Source organism: Stegostoma tigrinum, chromosome 1 (assembly GCF_030684315.1).
Source record: "Stegostoma tigrinum isolate sSteTig4 chromosome 1, sSteTig4.hap1, whole genome shotgun sequence".
Taxonomy (NCBI): domain Eukaryota; kingdom Metazoa; phylum Chordata; class Chondrichthyes; order Orectolobiformes; family Stegostomatidae; genus Stegostoma; species Stegostoma tigrinum.
This window is the reverse complement of record NC_081354.1, coordinates 97,442,179-97,460,904: the sequence shown is the minus strand read 5'-3', so window position 1 is coordinate 97,460,904 and position 18,726 is coordinate 97,442,179.

The following is an 18,726-nucleotide window of genomic DNA, read 5'->3' as shown; positions in this document are numbered from 1 at the left end:
TCAATCTTTTTCCTCTTCATCCCAAGAAAGAGCCAAGGGAACATTTACTGAACAGCTTCCAACAAAAATATATCCTCTCCTGACTTGGATGCATCGGTAGAATGAATTATAGCCAAATTTGCAGACAATGCTAAAATAGACGGGAAAGTAAGTTGTGGTGAAGAAATAAGACATTTACAAGTGGATATGGCCAGGACAGGTGAATGGGCCAAAACCTGACAGATGAAATTTAACGCGGAAATGTAGGAGGTTATCCATGTTTGGTCAGAAGAATAAAAAGGCAACTTATTATCCAAATGGAAACAAAGTTCAGAGTGCTTCAGTGCTGGAGGATTTGGGTGTCCTCATGTATGAATTGTAGAAACCTAGTATACAAGTACAGCAGAAAATAAAAAAAAGCAAATGGAATTTTGGTATTTATCACTAAGGAAATGGAATATAAAAGTAGGGAGGTTTTACACAACTGTATAAGGGATTAGTGAGACCGCACCTGGAGTTTTGCACAGAATTTTGGTTCCCTCCCTTGGGAAGGAATGTAGTTGCACTGGAGGCAGTTCAGAGGTAGTTCACAAGAGTAATTGCAGTAATGAGGAGTTTGTCTTCTGAATAGAGATTGAACAGTTTAGACCTGTACTCTCTGGAGTTCAGAAGAATGAGAGGAGATCTAATTGAGATGTATAAGTCGCTAAAGGGAATTGACAAAGTAGACATAGAGAGAATGTTTCCTCGAGTGAGTCAAAATAGAATAAGATGTTATAGTTTTGGGATAAACAATGACAAATCTTATAATAGAGAAGAGGAGAAATTAGCCCTTCTTTCAAAAGGTTGTGAATCTGAGGAATTCAATACTCAGAGTGTGGTGAACTGTTGGGACATTGAGTCAATTTAAGGAGGAGATAGACAGACTTCTAATGAGTGATGTGTTGAAGGATTCTGGAGAGCAGGCAGGAAAATGGAGTTGAGGGTGAGATGAGATCAAACATGATTGTATTGAAAGGTGGAGCAGGTTCAATAGGCTGAATTGCCCCCTGCTGCTCCTAGTTCTTATAATCTTATGTTCTTAAGTAAGGAGGCCAAAACTGTACACAGAACGCAATCTCGCTAAGGCCCTAACAGATGTAGCAATATTTTGCTCCTCTTGTACTCTGTTCGTGTACAATAAAGACTAATGCTCCATTTGCCTTCCCAATCATTTGATGTACTCTGCATGTTAGCTTTTTGTCATTAATGTTCCAGGGTGCTCAGGTCCCTCTGTATTACAGATGTCTGCAGTTAAAGTGTCTACCTCGGCCTTCGACAGCACTCTGCGGCTACTCTGATCTGTGCTCAAGGCGTGCAGGCTGATGCTGCACCCACAGACCTGGAATGGAAATGAATGTCATAAGAGCTACCTTTTCTCTGAGGTGTGCCAGTAAATGTCACAGTTCAAGTTATCTGCCTTAGGAGTGAAAATCTGGTCCCTTTGTGTTTTCAGAACTTGCTTTCCTACCTGCCTTTGTATCATCTGCAAACTTAGCAACCATACACTCAATCTTTTAACCCGAGCTATTAATATGGATTGTAAATAGTTAAGGCCCCAGCATTGGTTCAAGTGGTATTCCATTATTTATGATTTGCTAATCCCTTTAATCTCAACTAAGGACTGAGGCTCCAAAAGTTTATGTCTTCAAATAAACCTGTCGGACTATAACCGGGTGTCGTGTGATTTGTGATCTTGTCCATCGCACCCTCACCCCCGCCCAACACTGGCATCTCCACATCATTTCTGTTCGCTGTTCGCTCACCAATTCTCTCCCTTTGTTACCTGCAACACCATGAGCTCTTACCTTGTTTCACATTCTTTCATATGCCACCTTACCATAAGGCTTTTGGAAATCCAAATACACCACACATCAACTGATTCCCTATTAACCGTTCTGCTTGTTATTTCCGAAAAGAAGTCTAATAAAATAAAAGCAAAACGTTGTTTCCCTTTACCACAAAACTATGTTTACTCTACCTGATTGTTTTGTAAATATCTTGCCATTACCCCTTTAATAATGAATTCAAACATCACCTCAATCCCAGATGTTAAACTGACTAGCCTACTTTCCGAAAGAGAGATTGTTATGGGCATTTTTCCAGTCTGCTGAGGAAAATTCCAAAATCCAGGGAATCTTGCAAAGAACAACCATTGCAACCATTATGTCTACAATCTATTAGCTCTGCGGTTCCTTCTGTCAAGACCCTGTGACATAAGGCTTCATGTCCAGGGGACATGTCAAACCTTTAGGCCCATTAATATATCCAGCACTTTCACTCCCGTGATTGTGCATTATTTAATTTCTTACGATTTTTGTCTCTTGATTTTTAAACTATTCTTGCGATGCTCTTTGTGTTTTCTACAGTGAAGACTGATGTAAAATATCTTATTAATTGCATCTGCTATTTCTTTGTTTTCAGTTATTAATTCTCCAGTCTCATCTCAAAGGGACCAATGTCCACTTTAGCCACTCTTTTCCTTTTATATACTTGTATTAAGTTCTTACTTTCTAGTTTATTTTTCTAGCTAACTTACTGTCTAACTCTAATTGCTCCATGTTTGCCATTTTGTAGTCATTCTCTGCTGATTTCTAACATTTGTCCAATCTCAGACCTTCTACTAATCATTTCTCTATTATGTGTGTTTTCATTAAATTTGCTACGCTGCTTAACATCCCTACTTAGCCATAGATAGTATATCCTTCTCGGAGAGTCTTACTTTCTCAATGGAATACATACCCCTACTCAACCTTAATCTATCAATCTCAGTTCTGGAAAGATCTAAGTGCTCCAGTGTGTAAAATATCATGCCTCATTTATGGTTTGCTTTGAGGAGCATTCCACCATATTGAGGTATCCCAGTATCAACCAGCAAGTCTGGCAACAAGGAAATTGCAGGAGAGGGAAGACTACCATCTTTCAGGACAAGGATCCTGGGCTGAAGTAGTCCAGATTACTTTTCTTTTCAAACTCAAATGAAACCGTAAATTGGAATGTGGAGCATACCAAGCCTCACATTTTTTATCCATATGAGGTGATGGAAAGTTACAGATTAGCTAGGAAGGATTTAAAGAGAGAGTTAAGAAGAGCAAGGAGGGGACATGAGCAGACATTAGCAGGTAGAATAAAGGAGAACCCTAAAGCTTTCTACAGGTATGTGAGGAATAAGAGGATGACGAGGGTAGGAATAGGGCCAGTCAAAGACAGAAGTGGGAAGTTGTGTGGACCCTGTGAAGATTGGAGAGGTGCTAAATGATTATTTCTCCTCTGTTTTCACTGAGGAACAGGAGAATATTATAGATGAGATGACTGAGTTACGGGCTACTAGAATTGAAAGGATTAAGCTTAGTAAAGAGGCGGTGTTATCAATTCTAGAAGGTGTGAAGGTAGATAAATCCCCTGGGCCAGATGGGATTTTTCTGAGGATTCTATGGGAAGCTAGGGAGGAGGTGGAAGACCCTTTGGCCTTGATCTTTGAGTCCTCATTGTCTACAGGTATAGTATAAGAAGACTGGAGGATTGCAAATGTTGTTCGAGAAGGGCAGTAGGGATGACCCAGGTACTTATAGACCTGTGAGCCTTACGTCTGTTGTAGGAAAAGTTTTGGAAAGGATTATAAGAGATAGGATTTATAATCATCTAGCAAGCAACAATTTGTTTGGAGATAGTCAGCATGGATTCGGCAAGGGCAGGTCGTGTCTCACAAATCTCACTGAGTTTTTTGAGAAGGCGACCAAGCATGTGGATGAGGGTAGGGCAGTTGACGTGATGTACATGGACTTCAGTAAAGCCTTTGATAAGGTTCCACATGGTAGGCTATTTGAGAAAATAGAGAGGCACGGGATTGAGGGAGATTTAGCAGTTTGGATTAGAAGCTGGCTTTCTGTAAGAAGGCAGCGAGTGGTGGTTGATGGAAAATATTTAGCCTGGAGTCCAGTTACTAGTGGTGTGCCTCAAGGATCTGTTTTGGGACCACTGCTGTTTGTCATTTTTATAAATGACTTGGACGCTGGCATAGGTGGATGGGTTAGTAAGTTTGCAGATGACATTAAAGTCGGTGGAGTGGTGGACAGTATGGAAGAATGTTGCAGGTAGCAGGGAGACTTGGATAAACTGCAGAATTGGGCTGAAAGGTGGCAAATGGAGTTCAATGCAGATAAATGTGAGGTGATTCACTTTGGGAAGAATAATAGGAAGGCAGAATACTGGGTCAATGGAAAGATTCTTGGTAGTGTGGATGTGCAGAGGGATCTTGGTGTCCATGTACATAGATCCCTGAAAGTTGCCACCCAGGTTGATAGTGCTGTTAAGAAGGCTTACAGTGTGTTAGGTTTTATTGGTAGAGGGATTGAGTTCTGGAGCCGTGATGTCATGCTGCAACTGTACAAAATGCTAGTGCAGCCTCATTTCGAATATTGCATGCAGTTCTGGTCGCCCCATTACAGGAAGGATGTGGAAGCATTGGAAAAGGTGCAGAGGAGATTTACCAGGACATTGCCTGGTCTGGAGCGCAGGCCCTATGAAGAAAGGCTGAGGGATTTGGGTCTGTTCTCATTGGAGAGAAGAAAGCTAAGAGGGGATTTAATAGAGACATACAAGATGATCAGAGATAATGAAATGTGAGGCTGGATGAACACAGCAAGCCCAGCAGCGTCTCAGGAGCACAAAAGCTGACGTTTCGGGCCTAGACCCTTCATCAGAGAGGGGGATGGGGTGAGGGTTCTGGAATAAATAGGGAGAGAGGGGGAGGGGGACCGAAGATGGAGAGAAAAGAAGATAGGTGGAGAGGAGAGTATAGGTGGGGAGGTAGGGAATTATGCAGCGGGTGGAGGGGAAGAGCTGGGCTGGATGTGTGGTGCAGTGGGGGGAGGGGACGAACTGGGCTGGTTTTGGGATGCGGTGGGGGAAGGGGAGATTTTGAAGCTGGTGAAGTCCACATTGATACCATTGGGCTGCAGGGTTCCCAAGCGGAATATGAGTTGCTGTTCCTGCAACCTTCGGGTGGCATCATTGTGGCACTGCAGGAGGCCCATGATGGACACGTCATCTAAAGAATGGGAGGGGGAGTGGAAATGGTTTGCGACTGGGAGGTGCAGTTGTTTATTGCGAACCGAGCGGAGGTGTTCTGCAAAGCGGTCCCCAAGCCTCGGATGATCAGAGGATTAGATAGGGTGGACAGTGAGAGTCTTTTTCCGAGGATGATGACTTCAGCTTGTACAAGGGGGCATAATTACAAATTGAGGGGCAATAGATTTAAGACAAATGTCAGAGACAGGTTCTTTACTCAGAGAGTGGTAAGGGCGTAGAACGCCCTGCCTGCCAATGTGGTTAACTCAGCTACATTCGGGGCATTTAAACAGTCCTTGGATAAGCATATGGATGATGATGGGATAGTGTAGGGGGAGGGGCTTAGATTAGTTCACAGGTTGGCGCAACATCGAGGGCCGAATGGCCTGTTCTGCACTGTATTGTTCTATGTTCTACAACAATATTGAAACATTGCCATCGGCTTTCAGCACTGATGGAACTATCAAGTGAGCAAAATACTTACATTTCCAACATGCACTGGTATCAGGTGAAACTCCTCGGCGTGAACATTATCTTGGAGAGTTGACTAGATTTAACATTGCAAGCTGCATTAGAACAATTCAGCGCTTTAGTTCACTATTTGTAAGAAGAACTGTTCACAGCCAAGACTGATGAGCTGGTGGTGGGCTCCGCTGGCCATTTGCTCAGAAGTCAAAATCACTGCTTCAGCTCTTCCTTACGTATTTATGTATGTTTGCTTTGATTACAGAAGAATACCAATTTCAAATATATTTTATTGGTAAAGAGAGACACAGAGACAGCAGAGAGACAAAACCTGCAAATCATGAAACGGGTACTGTACAAATGTTGCAAGCCATTGAAAAGGGATTAATGGCTTAACTGAAGGTGCAAATACATCAGATGATAGTGATTTCCTGGAGCTGTTATGATGGTTACTACGTAACAACATAACAAAACACAGCAAAACACAATACATAATTAACTCTACTTTAATAGTCATCTCCCCATTTATCCAATTTCTAAGTAGAATTGGTAATGGGTCATGTTTTCACAGTCTGTATCACTCCAGGCACTAATGTTTTGAGAGGTATATTTCTTCATAAATTCAATCACATCTGGTATTCCTTTTCCTGTCATCGGTACATTGTTGTATTTTTCTACCACATGTAATTAAAGTATAATTTAGTGATTCATTGATTTCTGGTTGTTAACAAGCAGTTATAAGATCCCCCCCGCCGCTACCTGCAATATTCTGGGGAAGGTATTCAACCTGTGACAAAATGGATGCAAAATGGGCAGGGCATCAACAGCACACACCCAATGCTGAGGGCAATGGAACATGAGCCATATTTGGATTGTGCTGCCTGTCCATACGATGGGAGTGCCAACAGTGTTATTCACATTAATTATCAACAACATGATCATCGTGGAAGAGTGGGTGGATGGGAATTCAGGCAATGCCATCATCGTTTAAGGGACATTTCCAATGTGTTGTATGCTTCTGAATTGAAACTTGAACTTAGAACAGACAACTGTCAATATGAGTTCTGCAAGGATTTCTTGATTTACAGACAATGCAGGGAATTTCACTCATCCCAGAGACCCTCTTTTGGCTAAGCATTTCAATGTGACGTACATGGCAATGCTGGGCAGAAGTGATTGAGTAGGCAAAATTCATATGGTGTACAGGAACTGATAGGAACATCAAAAATTGCCAATGATCTGACAGCAGCTGATAAATACAATGCATACTCATATTTCACATTCTTTCCCAAAATCTTTGCTCCATCTGTAGTCCGAGGATTCACAAGCCTCTCTGCTGCCACTTCCACTTCAATCATAGCTGCATTATTTAATCACACTTCAGTCACAGCAGCATGGTTTATAACACCACCTTCTGCTGTCATTTACACATGGCAGTGATCAGTTATCAGTGCTACTCTCATCTCTTTCCCACAATCATTGTATCTTTTACACACAGTCCTACCCTGACACATACATCTTCACAGCCTCTTGTCAGGCCATATGATCTTCTTGTACCACAGTATAACAAAAGAGCATGGAAGTAGAGGCCTACCAGCATTTCAAATGAATAGCCATGGGAGAGGCTACCTTTGAAGTAGGGGACAAAGGATAGAACAGAAACTTTTTTTTTGTTCACTTGTGGGACATGGGCATCACTGGCCAGACCAGTATTTATTACTCATCCCTAGTTGTCCTTGAAAAAGGTAGTGCAGAGCTGCCTTCTTGAACCACTGCAGTCCATGTGCTGTAGATAGACCACAATGCCCTTGGGGAGGGCAGCGACAGTGAAGGAATGGCATCGTGATGTAATCACCTTCTTCTGATAGTGTGGTGATCAGAACTGCTCGCAGTATTCCATTATAGTCAAATGAATGTTTTATAAAGTTGTAACAATACTTCCCTGATTCTATATTCAAAGGCCCAGCTGATGAAAGAAAACATCTCCTATGCCTTCCTCACCACTGTCTACCTGTGCTGACAACTCCAGTGATCTGTCGATTTGTACACCAAGGTCTGTTTTTCCCACAGTACTCCCTAGTGATCTACCATTCACTGTGTATGCCTTTCCCTTATTAGACCTTGCAAATGCATCGGCTCACACTTATCAGGACTAAATTCCATCTGCAATTGCACTGCCCAGTTTAAGAGCCGATTAATATATGGCTGTAGCCTGACACCATCCTCCTCACTATCAACAGCATCCCCTACTTACATGCTGTCTGCAAACTTACCAATGTTAACTCTTACATTCACATTCAAATCATTGATGTCCATAACAAACAGCAAGCGTCCCAGTACCGATCCCTTTGGTACACTGCTGGTCACAGGCTTCCAAATGTAAAAACAACCCTTTACCATCACTCTTTGCCATCTGTTTGCAAGTTAATTTTGGATCCAGTTGGCTAACTTGCCTTGGATCCCAAGGCTCTTACCTTTTGGATCAACCTACCATGTGGGTTCTTGTCAAAGACTTTATTGAGGTCCATGTCTATCACATCAACTGCATTACCCTCATCAATATATTTAGTCACCTTTTCAAGAAAACTCAATTAAGCTAGTCAGATGCATATCCTTTGAAGAACTCGTTGCTGAATATCACAGTGTTGTCTAATCCTGACCCTCAGAATTTTTTCAATAATTTCTCTATCACTGATGTCAGTCTAACTGGCCTGTAATTAAAAACTGCAAGAACTGCGGATGCTGTAAACCAGGAACAAAAACAGTAGTTGCTGGAAAAGTGCAGCAGGTCTGGCAGCATCTGTGAAGATAAAAAAAACAAAGTTAATGTTTCGGGTATAGTGACATGGTGGTGGTATGGTGGCTCAGTGGTTAGCATTGCTGCCTCAAAGCGCCAGGAACCTGGGTTCAATTTCACCCTTCCACCCACTGTCTGTGTGGAGTTTGCACATTCTGCCTGGGTTTTTGCTGGGTACTCTGGTTTCCTCACAGACAAAAGATGTGCCGGTTAGGTGGACTGGCCACGATAAATTGCACATAGTGTCCAGGGATGTGTAGATTAGGTGGGTTATACGGGAATGGGTCTGGGTGGGATGCTCTCATGGCCAGTGTGGACTTGTTGGGCCAAAGGGCCTGTTTCCACACTGTAGGGATTCTATGATGATTCTATGATGATGATGACCCTTCCTCAAAACATTTCAGAGTGTCTATAATTACGTGACCTATTCCTGCTGCCCTTCTTGAACAGAGGAGCCACATTAGCTATCCTCCAGTCACTTCCCCTGAGGCCAGCAAAGTATAAAATATATCTGAGATAATGGGAACTGCAGATGCTGGAGAATTCCAAGATAATAAAATGTGAGGCTGGATGAACACAGCAGGCCAAGCAGCATCTCAGGAGCACAAAAGCTGACGTTTGGGGCCTAGACCCTTCATCAGAGAGGGGGATGGGGAGAGGGAACTGGAATAAATAGGGAGAGAGGGGGAGGCGGACCGAAGATGGAGAGTAAAGAAGATAGGTGGAGAGAATATAGGTGGGGAGGTAGGGAGGGGATAGGTCAGTCCAGGGAAGACGGACAGGTCAGGGAGGTGGGATGAGGTTAGTAGGTAGATGGGGGTGCGGCTTGGGGTGGGAGGAAGGGATGGGTGAGAGGAAGAACAGGTTAGGGAGGCAGAGACAGGTTGGACTGGTTTTGGGATGCAGTGGGTGGGGGGGAAGAGCTGGGCTGGTTGTGTGGTGCAGTGGGGGGAGGGGACGAACTGGGCTGGTTTAGGGATGCAATAGGGGAAGGGGAGATTTTGAAACTGGTGAAGCCCACATTGATACCATATGGCTGCAGGGTTCCCAGGCGGAATATGAGTTGCTGTTCCTGCAACCTTCGGGTGGCATCATTGTGGCAGTGCAGGAGGCCCATGATGGACATGTCACCTCCGCTCAGTTCGCAACAAACAACTGCACCTCCCAGTCGCAAACCATTTCCACTCCCCCTCCCATTCTCTTGATGACATGTCCATCATGGGCCTCCTGCACTGCCACAATGATGCCACCCGAAGGTTGCAGGAACAGCAACTCATATTCCGCCTGGGAACCCTGCAGCCATATGGTATCAATGTGGACTTCACCAGTTTCAAAATCTCCCCTTCCCCTACTGCATCCCTAAACCAGCCCAGTTCGTCCCCTCCCCCCACTGCACCACACAACCAGCCCAGCTCTTCCCCCCCCACCAACTGCATCCCAAAACCAGTCCAACCTGTCTCTGCCTCCCTAACCTGTTCTTCCTCTCACCCATCCCTTCCTCCCACCCCAAGCCGCACCCCCATCTACCTACTAACCTCATCCCACCCCCTTGACCTGTCCGTCTTCCCTGGACTGACCTATCCCCTCCCTACCTCCCCACCTATACTCTCCTCTCCACCTATCTTCTTTTCTCTCCATCTTCAGTCCGCCTCCCCCTCTCTCCCTATTTATTCCAGTTCCCTCTCCCCATCCCCCTCTCTGATGAAGGGTCTAGGCCCGAAACGTCAGCTTTTGTGCTCCTGAGATGCTGCTTGGCCTGCTGTGTTCATCCAGCCTCACATTTTATTATCTACAAAATATATCTGCCAGGTTCCAGCAAAGGCATAGAAAATCCCTACAGTGTGCAAAAAGAACATTCAGTGCAACAAGTCCATACCGACTCTCTGAAGCACATCCCACTTAGACCCTAACCCTGCCCTGCATTTCCAATGGCTAATCCACCTAATTTACACATTCCTGAACACTATGGGCAACATCATCAGTGAGCCTCTGACGAAGCGCTGGCGTTATGTACCGCTTTCTATTTATCTGGTTAGGTTTCCTTGGGTTGGTGATGTCATTTCCTGTGCTGGTGATGTCATTTCCTGTTCTTTTTCTCAGGGGATGGTAGATGGGCTCCAAATCAATGTGTTTGTTGATGGAGTTCCAGTTGGAATGCCATGCTTCTAGGAATTCTCGTGCGTGTCTCTGTTTGGCTTGTCCTAGGATGGATGTGTTGTCCCAATCAAAGTGGTGTCCTTGCTCATCTGTATGTAAGGATACGAGTGATAGTGGGTCATGTCGTTTTGTGGCTAGTTGATGTTCATGTATCCTGGTGGCTAGCTTTCTGCCAGTTTGTCCAATGTAGTGTTTGTCACAGTTCTTGCAAGTATTTTGTAGATGACGTTCATTTTATTTGTTGTCTGTATAGGGTCTTTTAAGTTCATCAGCTGCTGTTTTAGTGTGTTGGTGGGTTTGTGGGCCACCCTGATGCCAAGAGGTCCGAGTAGTCTGGCAGTCATTTTGGAAATGTCTTTGTTGTAGGGGAGAGTTGTTATGGTTTCTGAGCCCGTTTTGTCTGTTTGTTTGGGTTTATTGCTGAGGAATCGGCGGACTGTGTTCATAGGGTACCCATTCTTTTTGAGTATGCTGTATAGGTGACTTTCCTCTGCTCTGCGTAGTTCCTCTGTGCTGCAGTGTGTGGTGGCTCGTTGGAAATGACATCACCAACCCAAGGAAACCTAACCAGATAAATAGAAAGCGGGACATAACACCAGCGCTTTGTCGGACGCTCACTGATGATGTTACGTAGAATGGTGACGAAACGTCTGAAAACGAACCTTCCAGCTCAGCGAGCAAACTCACATCCAGAACCTCAACCTGAGCTACAAATCTTCTCAAAACTCACTATGGGCAAATAAGCATGGCCAACACATCTAGCTGTACATCTTTGGACTGTGGGGTGAAACCAGAGCACCTGCAGGAAATCCACACAGACACGGGGAGGATGTGCAAACTTCACACAAGCAGAGGCTGGAATTGAACCTAGGTCCCTGGCACTGTGAGGGAGCAGTGCTAACCACTGAGCAACCTCCTGCATCAGGAGCAGGAACAAGCCATTCGACCACTTAAATCAGCTCTGTTATACAATAAGATCATGGTTAATCTGATTCCTCCAAACTGCCTCTGAAAACCTTTTACCCTCTTGCTTATTAAGGACCTATCTACCCCACCTTAAAAATATAACGTTTTGAAAGGAATCTGTTTTTGGCTTCCTTATGTAATTTTTACAAAGTATTTTTTACGTTCCTTTGTATGTGCAAATTTAACTGTCATACTATCCCTTTATGCATGCCATTTATATAAATTGTAAAAAGGCGAAGTGTCAGCACTGAACCCTATGGCATACTACTCATTTCTCCTTGCAAACAGAAAATGGCCCATGACAATTGACTCTTTATTGTCTCTTACTAAGCAGATCTTCTATTCATGACGTTATGTTACTCCCTATACTATGAATTTTTATTTTCTGCAATAACTTTTGTTCTAGCACCTTAACAAATGCCTTCTGGAAATCTAAGTACACTACATTCACCAATTTCCTTTCATCTACATGATAAGTTACTTCCTCAAAAATCTCCACTAAATTGATTACGCGTGATTTCCCTTTCATAAACTATGCTGATTCTGCCAAGTAGTTTCTAACATATTTCCTGTGATAGATGTCTATTCCATTTCCTGAATTGTGGCTATTGGGATGTTACTTGTATCCTTTACAGCAAATACCTTTGAATTCATTTGCTAGCTCCTTATTTTCAATTATTGATTTTCCAGACTCACTTTCTATCGGATCTGTTAACATATTTAAAAGTATCTGTAGTAACTCTTACTAACTTTATTCGTATTTTTATTTCCGTTATAATAATTGTAGCCCCATGTTCTGATCTGACAACCACGTTTTTTGTAATTATATGTTTTTACTTCAGATTTGATGCTATATATAATTATTTTAGATAAGCAAAGATTGTAAGTATCCCCATAAATATCCGTTATTTATTGCATCTCCCTTGATACACTTTAGCCAACTTAATTCTTTCTGGTAGGTCAGGGTGTTCTGCACAATGAGATTATTAATTGATTCTATCTCATTGCTCAATAACGGGAAGAGGCTCTGTTGCTTTCAGAATGTGCTGTTCTAAGAAACAAATTCAAAAGCATTCTACAAACTCCCTATTCAGCTACCATTGCCAATTTGATTTTTCCAGTCTACGTATCGATTAACATTTACCATGATTATCACTGTACAATTCTCTCTTTATATTCCTCTCCACCATGGTTACATTTAGAGGATCTATGCATTCTGACAAGTGATTTCTTGCCCTTATCATTCCTTTTATCTACTCAAACTGCTTCTTCATCCTGGTTTCTTGAATATTTTGGTCAAACCCCTCCAGGGTGCTAATATTATTGCTAATTAACAGAGCTAACCCTCCACCTTTTCACAGCTTTCACAGCTTTCTTTCATGCTTAATTGTCCAACACCCTTTGCAGTAATTGTAGTGAGGTCAGATAGGTAGATCTCATAAAATATGAGTTCCCTGATTGGGGTTGTTATCTTACTCCAATCAGGGATTCCAGGCTGTCAGATATAGACAGGAGTGTTAGATATTCTTTTCTTTCTGAGAACCAGCTCTGAGGGAGCTGGATCAGTGTCAAGGATCTCAATGTGTAAATTTGTTGGTAGTAGTCACAGGAAAGGAGTTGAATGTGATTTCAAAGAGAAAGAACTGTCAGAGAGGTTTAATGAGTTAGTCATCACATTCCATATCAATTAACATCTTTAGGAAGGATTGTTTGGGCAAGAAAAGGTACCATACATTGACACATTATTTCAGGTTCGACGTGTATGAAGCCATAGTTGCAAACCAACCATAATTACATACTTCAAGTGCAACCAACACTTTTGCTACAGTCAGCATTGTGTACCTCTGCAACAGAAGTGCCTTGTTGCATCTATGCAAAAGCTGACACCTGTGAAGCCTGTAGCACCAATGAACATTGGTCATGTATGTGAAGAAAATCTGGCTTCAAAAGCCAAACCATTCCCCAGAAAAAAATACACCTGGCCAACAGAATGGTACCACACTGGCAGCAAGGAAAGTGTTGCACAGATGCACAGAAGAAGATGCACAAGCACAACCACATCATTGAAGTTCAGAATCAATCGATTGAAAAGCAGAATTCAGAAAATGACCAAGATTTCCATATTGTTTATATTGGACACAATGTTGATAATACAAGGCAATCAGAAACTTAATATCATCAATATAAAATGTCATGAAAAGACAGAATGACATGCACTGAAAGCTAACATTGATACAGAAACTACTGCCAACACATTGCCAGTAGGCGTCCTGAAAGACATGTACTGCAGCAGGTAGTGTTCCCTGGTATAGCGGATAGAGACTGTTTCACATCATAAAACAGGGCATCAGTTTCATGAATTGACACAATCTCATTGCAGTGCTAGTGACAGAGTAGCCCATATATGAAACGATTGAAACAGTCAATGATCCCCGAGGATATGACTTTAAGTGAAACATAAGCCTAGTACCAGGATGATTACAGCTGGCATGTTAAGCAGATTACCCAATCCAGATAAAGGCCAAGGTATTTCTCTACGGGTTGATTCACTTGTCTGTAAAGGTGAAGATGTCCTCAAGGCTGATTTGTTACACCTTGGCCAGAACCCATGCGAACATTCATTATTGGCACCTGCCAAAGATGAGCATTTCTAAGGATCAAAAGAAAATCATTACCCAAGAAAGGCATGACATTATTAATAAAACAACTGAAATGATTTGATCACTTTGGACATGCAGGGATAAATGTGTGTGTATCATGACAAGTCATTTTTAAGTGCAAACAAGTTCTAATATCAAAAACAATACACCAAGTTAACATGTCAATATTACCTCAGGGGCTCACTGGCATTGAATGCACAAGACAATGGCAGTTAATCATGAATAAATGTGTTAAACAGACATAAGGAAGTTGAAGGATGCAATAGACTGGTTGAGAGAATGGGCAAAATCTAGAAGTTGGAGTACAATGTGGGAAGATGTGAAATTGGCTAATAAAAAAGCAAACCATTGCCCAAAGGAGAGTGACTGTGGAATCCCAAGGTGCAGAGGCATCTAGCGCATGAACAATAACGGACTAGTATGCAGGAACAGCAAATAATTAACAAGGAAAACGGAAAACTACTGTTTATTATGAGTGGAATTGGAGATAAAAGTTAGGATGCTGTGCTTCCACTGTATAAGGCATTTGTGAGATCACATCTGAAATACTGTATGAAATTTTAGCCTCCCAATTTTAGGAATGATGTAAATGGACTGGTGACAGTTCAGATGATGTTTACTAATCTGATACCTGAAATGAGTGGGCTGTCTTGTGCGGAAATATTGGATAGACTGGGTATATATTTTCTGGAACTTCGTGTTGACTTGATTGACTTGTATAAGATCCTGCATAATCTTGAATGAGACCTGTGGATGAGTTCAGAACAAGGTGGCACTGTTTTAAAATTAGGGATCGATCTTTTAGGACAGAGATGAGTAAAAAATTTTCTCTCAGAGCATTATGCAGCTTTGGAACTCTATTTCACAAGTTAGTGATGATGATGTCAATGAGTTTTGTTTTGGTGCAGGTTTTTGTTAGACACTAGAATCCAAGAGTAGTGTGGATAGATAAACATGTGGAATTCCCTGCACAAACAGATCAACCACGATCATACTGAATGGCAGAGCATGTCCGAGGGGCTGAATGGACTCCTTCTGCTCCTAATTTGTGTGTCCATATGCTGTTTGTGATCTGGGTACTGGCCAGGGATGAACCAGGATATTCAACTACTGTAGAATGTTTGTGAGGGCATGTCAAACATATCACCCTGGCAGTAGAGGGAAGCTACATTCCCCTGTGTGCCATCCAATCTTTGGATGGAACAGACTCACAGACTTTAGAAGCAACTGACTCACTCACAATGAACAGGGAAGACCACATCCTCAATATGGATCACTAGTCTAAATTTCTCATTATTCGACGACTTTACAATACAACAATTGCGATCGTCGCTGACACATTGAGGACTACTTTCAGTTTATTCAATATCCTGGACCAGATAGTTTCCGACAACAGACTACAGTTCACTGGCAAATTGTTTCAAGACATGTCATCTGAGTGGACAGTGATACATGTGACATTTTGCCTCACTATCGGCCCATGAATGATCTAGCAGAACGTATGGTATGTACTATCAAGTCAATGATCATTAAGACTTCCGCGTTGCATTATATTGAGACACCAGTGGAGAAGGGAATATCATCCCCAGTGTAGCTTAGAAGGCAAATGCAAATATCATTGCCCAGTAGTGAAAAATTGCCAATCTGACACATAGGACACTTTCCTTTAAAGATTGAAGAGAATGAAATGGATACACAATGATTGAGCAGGCAGCGCATTACCGAAACTCTACGCTGGGCAGAGAATGTGTGTGAGAAGTGTAAATATGTATGAAAATTTCTAAAACATGCAAACAGCACAGAACATATGCTTTTGTGAAACAAGAAAATGCAGGATAAACTTAGCAGATCTGCAACAAGTTTTGTTTTATATCAGCCTCCATCATCCCTCTGGTAATTCATTCCAAACATGCACCGCCCACTGCATGAAAACATTGCCCCTTATGTCCCTTTTATATCATTCCCCTATCAAACCTTTGACCGTTAATTTTGGACTCCACCACCCTGGGAAAAAGACCTGGCCTATTTACCCTATCGGTGCCCCCATGATTTTATGAACCTCCATAAAGTCATCCCTCAACTTCTGACATGACAGGAAAAATAACCCCAGTCTATTAGGTCTCTCCCTATAGCTCAAAATCTCCAACCCTGGCAACATCCTTGTAAACCTTTTCTGGGCCCTTTCAAGTTTCACAACATCCTTCCTATAGCAGGGAGACCAGAATTGCATGCAGTATTCCAATAGTGGCCTAACCAATGTCCTGTACAGCCACAACATGATCTCCCAACCCCTATACTCAATGCACTGACCAATAAAGGCAGCTATACAAATGCCTTCTTCACTATTGCATCTACCTGTGACTCCACTTTAAAGAAACCATGAACCTGCACTCCAAGGTCTCTTTGTTCAGCAACATTCCCCAGGATCTTACCATTTAGTGTATAAGCCCTACCCTGATTTGCCTTTCCAATACATGGCACCTCACATTTATCTAAATTAAACTTCATCCGCCACTCCTTGCCCATTGGCCCATCTGATCAAGGCCCCATTGTACTCTGAGGTAACCTTCTTCGCTGTCCACTGCACCTCTAATTTTGGTGACATCTGCAAACTCACTAACTGTACCTCCTATGTTCGCATCCAAATCATTTAAATTAATGATGAAAAGCAGTGGACCCAGCACCGACCCTTTTGACATACCACTGGTCATAGGCCTCCAGTCTGAAAAGCAACTCTTCACAACCCCCTCTGTCTTCTTTCTTCGAGCCTGTTCTGTATCCACATAGCTAGTTCTCCCTGTATTCCATGTGATCTTACCTTGCTAACCAGTCTACCAAGAAGAACCTTGTCAAACACCTTCAGAGGTCCACATAGATCATGCCCACCACTCTACCCCCCGTCTCTCCTCTTTGTTACTTCTTTAAAAAACTCAATCAAGTTAGTGATAAACAGTTTTCCATACACAAAGCAATGTTGACTATCCCTAATCAGTCCTTGCCTTTCTAAATACATGTAAACCCTATCCCTCCAAATTCCCTCCAACAACCTGTCCACCACTGATGTCAGGCTCACCCATCTATAGTTCCCTGGCTTTTCCTTATCACTTCTCCTAAAACGTGACACCTCATTAACCAATCTCCCGTCTTCTAGCACCTCGCTTGTGGCTATCGATGATACACATATCTCAGCAAGAGGCACAGCAATGTCTTCCCTAGCTTTCCCATAGAATTCTTGCGTACACCTGATCAGGTTTCAGGGATCTATCCACCTTTTCGCATTTTAAGACATCCAGCACTAACACCTCTGCAATATGGACATTTTTCAAGAGGTTGTTTTTTTATTTCGTCATGTTCCATGACTTCCATATCCTTCTCCACAGTAAACACTGATGCAAAATACTCATTTAGTATCTCCCCCATCTCCTGCGGATCCACACATAGGTGACCTTGTTGATCTTTAAGGGGCCCTATTCTCTTCCTGGTTACCCTTTTGTTTTTAATGTGTTTGTAGAGTCCCTTAGCTTCTTCTTAATCCTATTTGCCAAATTTATCTCATATCTCCTTTTGGCCCTCCTAATTTCCCTCTTAAGTATACTCCCACTGCTTTTATACTCATCTAGGGAATCATTCGATTTCTGCTGTCTATACCTGACATATGCTTCCGTCTTATTCTTGACTAAAACCTCAATTTCTCTAGTCATCCAGCATTCCCTACACCTACCAGTCTTGGCCTTCACAATCTGTGGAGCAAGAAATGATCATAATGTTTGAAGCCCGAAATAACTTTCTGGGTTGACAGAACTGAGGTATGACAAGTGAGTGAATCCATTAGGACTGTAATCACTGGGGTTTAAAAGATTGAGGGGAGCATCTCGTAGACCCCTCTAAAATTCTAACAGGAATAAACAGGGTAAATGCACAATGGATACTCCTGATGGTGGGTGTGTCCAGAACCAGAGGTCAGAGTCTAAGGATATGGGATAAGCCATTTAGCACAGAGATGTGGAGAAATTTCTTCACCCAAAGATTGGCCAGCATGTGGAATTCTCAGCCACGTAAAGCGGTTTAGGCCGTAATGAATAGCGAGTTTTGAGAAGATTTGTAGCTCAGGTTGAGGTTCTGGATGTGAGTTTGCTAGCCTGCACATCTTTAGACCCTGGGAGGAAATGGGGCGTAGGTGTTGTGAGCAGCTAATGAACTTAAAAGACCCTATACAGACAACAAATAAAATGAACGTCATCTACAAAATACCCTGCAAGAACTGTGACAAACACTACATTGGACAAACTGGCAGGAAGCTTGCCACCAGGATACATGAACGTCAACTAGCCACAAAACGACATGACCCACTATCACTCGTATCCTTACATACAGATGAGCAAGGACACCACTTTGATTGGGACAACACATCCATCCTAGGACAAGCCAAACAGAGACACGCACGAAATTCCTAGAAGCATGGCATTCCAACTGGAACTCCATCAACAAACACATTGATTTGGAGCCAATCTACCATCCCCTGAGAAAAAGAACAGGAAATGACATCACCAACCCAAGGAAACCTAACCAGATAAATAGAAAGCGGGACATAAC